The sequence below is a fragment of the Chiloscyllium plagiosum genome, chromosome 17 (genome assembly GCF_004010195.1).
Source record: "Chiloscyllium plagiosum isolate BGI_BamShark_2017 chromosome 17, ASM401019v2, whole genome shotgun sequence".
NCBI lineage: Eukaryota > Metazoa > Chordata > Chondrichthyes > Orectolobiformes > Hemiscylliidae > Chiloscyllium > Chiloscyllium plagiosum.
The window spans coordinates 27,831,927-27,841,026 of NC_057726.1; positions in this window are offsets into that span (position 1 = coordinate 27,831,927).

Genomic DNA, 9,100 nt, shown 5'->3' on the forward strand with positions numbered 1-9,100 from the left:
TAAGATATTAGACTAGAAAAGATGGAGGTTAGTTACAAACAGGTGTTATCAATTCTAGAAGGAGTGAAAGTAGACAAGTCCCTTGGGCCAAATGGCTTTTATCCAAGGATTCTCTGGGAAGCTAGGGAGGAGATAGCAGAGCCTTTGGCTTTGAATTTTGAGTCATCATTGTCAACAAGTTTGGTACCCCAGAGGACTGGAGGATTGCAAATGTTGTGCCCTTGTTCAAGAAGGGCAGTAGAGATGACCCAGGTAATTATAGACCAGTGAGCCTTACTTCTGTTGTAGGAAAGGTTTTGGAAAGGATTATAAGAGATAAGATTTATAATTCTCTAGCAAACAACAATTTGATTTCAGATAGTCAACATGGTTTCATCAAGGGCAGATCATGTCTCACAAACCTCATTGAGTTTTTTGAGAAGGTAACCAAGCATGTAAATGAGGGTACAGCAGTTGACGTGGTATACATAGATTTCAGTAAAGCCTTTAATAAAGTTCCACATGGAAGGCTGTTGGAGAAAATGCAGAGGCATGGAATTGAGGGTTATTTAGCAGTTTGAATGAGAAACTGTCTTTCTGAAAGAAGGCAGCGAATGGTGGCGGTTGATGGAAAATATTCAGCCTGGAGTCCGGTTACTAGTGGTGTGCCACAAGGACCTGTTTTGGGACCACTGCTGTTTGTCATTTTTGTAAATGACTTAGACACAGGCACAGGTGGATGGATTAGTAAATTTGCAGGCGACACTAAAGTCGGTGGAGTAGTGGACAGTGTGGAAGAACGTTACAGGTTGCAGGGGGACTTAGATAAACTGCTGAATTGGGCCGAGAGGTGGCAAATGGAGTTCAATACAGCTAAATGTGAGGTGATACACTTTGGGAAGAATATCAGGAAGGTAGAGTACTGGGTCAATGGAAAGATTCTTGGTAGTGTGGATATGCAGAGGGATCCTGGAGTCCATGTGTATAGATCCCTGAAAGTTGCCACCTAGGTGGATAGTGCTGTTAAGAAGGCATACGGTGTGTTAGGTTTCATTTGTAGTGGGATTGAGTTCTGGAGCCTCAATATCATGCTGCAACTATACAAAACACTAGTCCAGCCACACTTGGAATATTGTGTACAGTTCTGATCCCCATATTTCGGGAAGGATGTGGAAGCATTGGAAAAAGTGCAGAGGAGATTTACCAAATGTTGCCTGGTCTGAAGGGAAGGTGTTATGAGGAAAGGCGGAGAGACTTGAACCTGTTCTTATTGGCAAGAAGAAGGCTAAGAGGAGATTTGATAGAGACATACAAGATGATCAGAGGATTAGATAGGGTAGACAGTGAAAGTGTTTTTCCTAGGATGATGATGTCAGTGTGAATGAGGGGGCATAATGACAAATTGAGGGGTGATAGATTTAAGACAGATGTCAGAGGCATGTTCTTTACGCAGAGAGTGGTAAGGGTGTGGAATGCCCTACCTGCTAATGTAATCAACTCAGCCACATTAGGGAGATTTAAACTATCCTTAGATAAGTACTTGGATGATTTTGGGATAGTGTGGGGGACGAGCTGAGAATAGTTCACAGGTTGGTGCAACATCGAGGGGCGAAGGACCAGTTCTGCGCTGTATTGTTCTATGTTCTAAAATGCTATGTAATGAAAATGGAATTTAACTTATTCAGTTCTTATAAATCAGTAATCCAAAACAGCATAACTTTATTCCTAAAACATAGCATATCCTCCAAGTTTACTAACAAATGGAAAATCTATATTTTTAAACATCATTCTGCCACTGCACTGGGATGGGAAGCCTGCATGATTGAGATGAATGTTGTATAGCTTGAATCAGAAGTTAGCACCCACTTTGACTGTAACCATATGTCCAGTGTGACTGAAAATAAAAAATGCTAGCAGTCACAGTGGGGCAGGCAGGATCCATGGTTAGAAAGCAGGCTAATGTTTCAAGTCCAGATCACTCTTCATCAAAGCTCTGCAGTGCCACTGATGATTGTAGATCCAAGGACGCTCACATCACACTTGAATTCGGCACTGGTTGCTAGTTTGCTGTGCTTTAGTCCCATCAATTCACCAAGGAAACAATAAGCAGCACTAAAAAGGGTAGAAAGCAGAAAGGCAGCAATGAGGGATGAGGAGAAGGATAAATAAGTGTTGGAAGCAGAGCTGTGTGACTATGTGATTGCAGTATTTGAATTGAATTGAGTTAAAACATTTGAAAACAAATATTTTTACTTGCAGTTACCTGCATCATTGTTATCAGTGACTTTATAGGCCTTGTGATTGCACTTTTGGGTGGGTGGTTGGGGAGCTGGTGGAGGTGGAGACACATGCACCTCCAGTAGTTTGTGAGCATACATAGCCAACATTCAATTTAATTCATATACATTAAAATCTAAAGTCAGCAAATTCCAAGAAATGCAGTGAGTCTATGCAAACACAATTTCTGGTGTCATGAACATGATTTTCATTTAGATAGGAAGGACTAAAATAACTGACAATTGGGATCAGAAAAAAAAACTAATTGCACCTGCATCAAATTTCCAATATGCAGGTTGCATCGTCATTTCAAATATTTAATTTGTGACAAGTGTGCATTACTTGTTGGAATAGCAGACTCATCATTACTATTTGGGAAAACAAAGGTAATGTTGTCTGGTAACTCTATCCAAGCTGCAGTTATTATTTTTCCATTGTTAAAATGTCTGGACTCTTCTCTTCAATGATTAAACCACTGTGTCTTTTGTGTCAATTTTCAGCATCAATTATTTATCATAATGCTGTGATACAAGCTGCAGATGAGGGTAGATTCAACATAAACAGAAGTAAGTTATTCTCTTTTCTTTAGGTCAAGATCACTGGAGAAATTGTACTGAGGAATCTGTGACATTCTGAATGTTAAGTGTAATATGTTTTGACAGCCTCAAATTTCATTGTGACACTTTATTATAATATGGGTGAGATTTTGATGCAGTGATTCATCAGAGGGTTCTATCTTGCAAAAGCAGGTTGACGCTTACAATGAAAAAAATGTCTTGAAAATGTTCTATTGTAGAATATCTTTGATATGGTTTCTTATTTGTTTAGAAGCTGAATTACCCTTTTGAAGGGTTACATTGTGATTTTACATTAGAGTAGATTTTACTTTAACATCAACAATCAGATGTTTGATTGGAGTTTTATTCCAGGTGCAGTTTTTTCTTAAGCTTCTAAAATAAATCACATTTTTATTGCATGACTTCTGAGGACTGCATATAGTAGATATGAGTTGGGAAGTCATGTTGAGGTTGTACAGGACATTGGTGAGGCCTCTACTGGAATATGGTGCCCAGTTCTGGTTGCCCAGTTATACGAAGGATATTATTAAGCTGGAGATATTTCAGAAGAGATGTACCAGGATGTAATTGTGTATGGAAGGTTTGAGTTATAATGTAGGGCTGGATAGGCTGGGACATTTTTCACCATAGGAGGTTGAAAGGTGACCTCATAGAAGTTTATAAAATGAGGGGTATAGATAGAGTTAATGGTAGTTGTCTTTTCCCTAGGATGGGGGATTTCAAGACTGGGGGCACATTGTTAAGGTGAAAGGAGAAAGATTTAAAAAAAAAAATGGCAAATGTTTTACATGGAGGCTGGTTCACATGTGGAATGAACTTCCTGAGAAAGTGGTAGACGTGGTTACAATTACAACATTTAAAAGACACTTGGATAAGTACATGGATAGGAAAACATTCCCCCCACTTCATATTGTCATTGTTTGAGATCCGACCTATACCCGTGGTGTCATTGATAAACTTGTAAATGGAGTCGGTGCAGAATTTGGCCATACAATTGTGTATAGGCATATGGTAAGGGACTGAGTACGCAGTCTTACAGGCCACAGGTGTTGAGGATTATCATGGAGGAAGTATTGTCACCTATCCTTACTGATTGTGATCTGTGGGTCAGGAAGTTAAGGATCCAGTCACAGACAGAGGAGCAGAGACCTATGTCCTGGAATTTGGAGATAAGTTTGTTTGAAATTATGATATTGAAAATGAAGCTGTAGTCAATAATTAGGAGCCTGATGTAGGCATCCTTGCTGTCCAGATGTTCCAGGGATGATTGTGGGGCCAGGGAGATGGCACATGCTGTGGACTTATAGTGCTGGTAGGTGAATTGTGTCTAATAAATTGACTACTTAAGGGCCTCAGCTGACCCCAGTAGAAGCAGGTAGGCAATAAGTTCCACCCAATATTAGCGCAATGCACACCACATGTCAGCCAATTCCCAGAGGCGTGGCATAGAATTAAGGTAGATTGAAATCTAGCTGGGATTGGGAAGGGGCATTTAATTAAGTCTTCAAGGAGTTAAATGGTTGCCTTTAATTCAACCATTTAACGCCTTGGAAACTTAATTGAATGCACCCACCCAATCCCAGTTGGTATTCAGTATGCCTCTTGGAGTATGCATTCCATCAGGAATCCACTTTGAAACTATTTCTGTTTCCCAGCAACACAGCAAGTGAATGTCAGAGCTGGTGGCTCTATTGTCATCAATCTGAAAATCAGCTGCAACCATGACAGTGCCATTGCAGTGTGCAGCTTTCCCCTGATATTTTGCTTAACTAATTTATGGCTGATGATTGGGAATGGATATACTTTCATTCGTCCCTTCCTACGATAGCAACCTCCAACTCTGGCAGTCAGATTGCCAGACTGTTGGTGTTGGACAGCCTCCTACTGTCCTTTGAGATTCAGCAGCCCCACCCACCATCTGCATATGGAAAAGCCCCAGTCGTAGCCAAACAGGGTGTGACATCTTTACCACATAAATGTAAAATTGGAAAGCCAAGACATAATTCCTGATGTGGAACAGTTCAGAAAAATTAGAGCTTTAATCTGATTTGGCAGATTAATTTAAATTGTCTGATATGATCAGTTACACATGCACACAGTAATTCACAGAAATAAATTTGTCAAGTTTATGAACACAGTGAAATATAATTTTTTTTTAATGACTAGCCAATTTATTCAAGATGTTGTGCTATCAGGAGCTGACAGGAAACAAAGTATATCATTTACATCGATCCCTGATTTAATCTCACCAAAGACTACAATTTGACAGTAAAACAGGAAGTAGTGCTAATTATTTGCTCTTATGATTTTTAGATGATTGCAGGTGCATTAAAATTTAATCCCTGAAGAAATGTGGTTTAGTTGTAAAACTCTCTGCTCCTATTTATTTTTAACATTTTCTGATGTAGATCAGCCTCGTGGAAGTATAACTAATCCTCTGTGATCCATGTAACATATTGTGAATTTGATGTAAGGGATAGTTTAATACCTATGTAAAAGTGTGCACAAACTTTTGTGAATGTCAAACAAAACAAAGAACTGTGGATATTGGAATTCTGAAACAAAAACAGAAATTGCTGGAGAAACTCAGCAGGTTTGGCAGCATCTGTGGAGAGAAAGTACAGTTAATGTTTTGGTCCAAAGACCCTTCCTAGTCACTGGACCAGAAACGTTAACTCTGCTTTATCTCCACAGATGCTGCAGATCTGCTGAGTTACTACGCAATTCTTGTTTTTATTTGTGAATCTCACATTGGTTCTAGCACTCAATGTGAAATTATTCATGTTAAAAACAGTACATATATTTTTCCTTTACTTCTCAATTTCTCTCTAGAAATGGATAGGGTAAATAGACAAGGTCTTTTCCCTGGGGTGAAGAATCCAGAACAAGAGGGCATAGGTTTAGGGTGAGAGGGAAAAAGTTTAAAAGGGATCTAAAGGACAACAATTTTCATGCAAAGGGTGGTGCATGTCTGGAATGAGCTGCTGGAGGAAGTGGTGAAGGCTGGTACAATTACAACATTTAAAAAGCCTCTGGATGTGTATATGAAAAGAGAGGTTCAGAGGGATATGGGCCAAGTTGGTAAATGGGACTAGATTAATTTGGGATATCTGGTCGGCATGGATGAGTTGGAACGAAGGATCTGTTTCTGTGCTATACACCTCTATGACTTTAAATGCATCTGGTATCTTTTCCAATAGAAATATATAACCTAATGCAGATATTTTTTATTAATTTGAGTGGATTATCCACTTTGTAGACATTCTTGCATGTGTGATCACCAGTGTTTCCATTGTTCTAACTGTTTCTTCCATCTGCACATGTCCTGGAAGTGGTCTGTAGTTTTACAAAAATAGCATTTCTTTGTTATGGTCTGTGTTTGTGAGACATTTTGGTTCTGAGTATTTGCTATTTGCCTCCTTTTTATGTTTGCTTAACAACTACCCCTTTAGAGTGCCCACACCTTGTAAGGTGAATAGATGCTCTTGCTCTATCAAGGTAGAGTCAATCTTCGCTTATCAAGATCTGTCTCAGCTTTTCTGGCTGCTGCTTCCAGCATGATTTGAATAACTTTCTTCAAAAGTAAATCTTCCTTGGTCTGTAAGAAATCTGATAAAGCTGCATTAAGAATCCAAATAGTAATTGTGTCTTATGAATTCTGATTTCAAAGCTCTGCTTTTTACTAATCTGTAGTGGTAATTTAAACTGATGTAAATCTGTAATTATATCGGCATTTCAATACTATTTTTAATTTCTAGTTCTTTAAGTTTGTATTCATCGCAATCATAATTTCTATTTTTTAAATTCCTTTGTAAAATTTGCTATACTCTGTAAAGCTGCAAAATTGCAGTAATTTACTTGTCAGTCTTTTTAAAATCTGTACTGTCATAATAAAGTATTAAGTTCTCGAAAACAGAGCTGTAAATTCTTTTAACTGGTTGTTGTGTTGTATTTCAAGATTTTAAATTCCGTCTTTTTGCAGTTGTGTTTCTCGGTACCGGTTGACGGGTTTTCCTACCCATACTAATGATCAAACTGGTGGTTCCCTGCCCTTTTTTTTTAGGATTCTCCTGACTTCTGTAGCTAAGATGGAACTTTCTTGCTCCTTACCAGGAAAAATAGATGTTTTCCCACTTTAAATGATCCAAATCACAATGATTTGGAGATGCTGTTGTTGGACAAGCACACAACACCAGGTTATAGTCCAACAGGTTTAATTGGAAGCACTAGCTTTCGGAGCGCTGCTCCTTCATCAGGTGGTTGTGAAGTACACAATTATAAGACACAGAATTTATAGCAACAGTTTACAGTGTGATGTAACTGAAATTATACATTGTAAAATACCTTGATTGTTTGTTGAGTCTCTCATCTGTTAGAATGGCCATGTTAGTTTCACTTCTTTCATATGTAAATCACAAAACTTTTTTAAAAAGTTACATTCTCAGGTTAACTTTAACAGTTGGTGTCAGCTAGATAATGTGTTGAAGGTCTGTATGCTGCTGTCTTTGCCATAATGTTTAGACAGATTCTAATCTAAAAAATGAATTAACAGAATCTTACATGAATTCATGCAGTTTTTGAGCAAAGTACAAAGTAACTCTGCAAGTACAAATTCACCCCACAAACGTATGTATGTATATGTGTGTGTGTAGGAGTATCTGTGTGTGTGTGTATAGTGCAATGGTGGTCACATGTAGTGTGACATGAACCCAAGATCCCAGTTGAGGCCCTCCCTATGGGTACCGAACTTAGCTATCAGCCTCTGCTCAGCCACTTTTCGCTGCTGCCTGTCCCACCTTGGGGGATGGTCGAATGTCCTGGACCACTGAAGTGTTCCCCAAATGGGAGGGAACACTCCTGTCTGTTGATTGCTATGCAGTGTCTATTCATTCATTGCCAAAACCTCTGCTCGGTTTACCAATGTACCATGCCACAGGGCATCCTTGCCTGCAACGTATGAGATAGACTCAGCGTTGGCTGAGTCACATGAATACCATGTACGTGGCAGGTATTCATGCCTTTTCTCATTGCAGCTGGCATTTTCTCATTCTCTTGGCCACAGTGTTGTCCTTGTGCCTCTTACCAGTTTATTGGTGAAGGCTTGTCTTTGGAGTGCTGAACTCGTCCTGTTGCTCCCATGGCTGCTGCTGCCCATTTATAGTTTTCTTCTGTTTCAGCCTCTGGCTAACTGTATTTTGTAAAAGTGGGAATTTTCCTAAAGTAGTAAATTCACTTTTCTTTAAAAATAAGCTTTTCTTCTTTCGTCAGGATCATATAGATTTGGTTTACCCACTTCCGACATTCATTTTGTATTCTCAGATACCACCATTGCCAGCATGCAGTATTCTGGCTTAGGTAGTTTGCTGCCTCCAATCCTGCTTTTTCTGCACTGAATCTTGGCACAGTCTAATTATCAGTGGTGGAGGACAGACTTCTGCCAAATCTGAACATAAGATGCACCTGTCTTACAAAACAAGGCATGACAGTAATAGTTAACAATTACATTATAGGTCAGGCATAATTACCAAGAACTCATGGAGGTATAGGATTTGTCTGCTCTTTTTGGAGATTTATGCACAATTCAAGTCTCCACCCAAAGTCTGTGTGAGATCACCAGATTAAATACAGTGCAATGTAACATGAACATTAACTCCTTCAGAACTATGACCTTAAACAACAACATGCAGAGTGGTTCAAAATTGACATTCTCCATAAGACCATAAGACCATAAGACATAGGAGTGGAAGTAAGGCCATTCGGCCCATCGAGTCCACTCCGCCATTCAATCATGGCTGATGCACATTTCAGCTCCACTTACCAGCGTTCTCCCCGTAGCCCTTAATTCCTCTAGACAACAAGAATCTATCAATCTCGGCCTTGAAGACATTTAGCGTCCCGGCTTCCACTGCACTCCGTGGCAATGAATTCCACAGGCCCACCACTCTCTGGCTGAAGAAATGTCTCCGCATTTCTGTTCTGAAATGACCCCCTCTAATTCTAAGGCTGTGTCCACGGGCCCTAGTCTCCTCGTCTAACGGAAACAATTTCCGAGCATCCACCTTTTCCAAGCCATGTATTATTTTGTACATCTCTATTAAGTCTCCCCTTAATCTTCTAAACTCCAACGAATACAATCCCAGTATCCTCAGCCATTCCTCATATGTTAGACCTGTCATTCCAGGGATCATCCGTGTAAATCTCCTCTGCACCCGTTCCAGTGCCTCCACATCCTTCCTATAGTATGGCGACCAAAACTGCACACAATA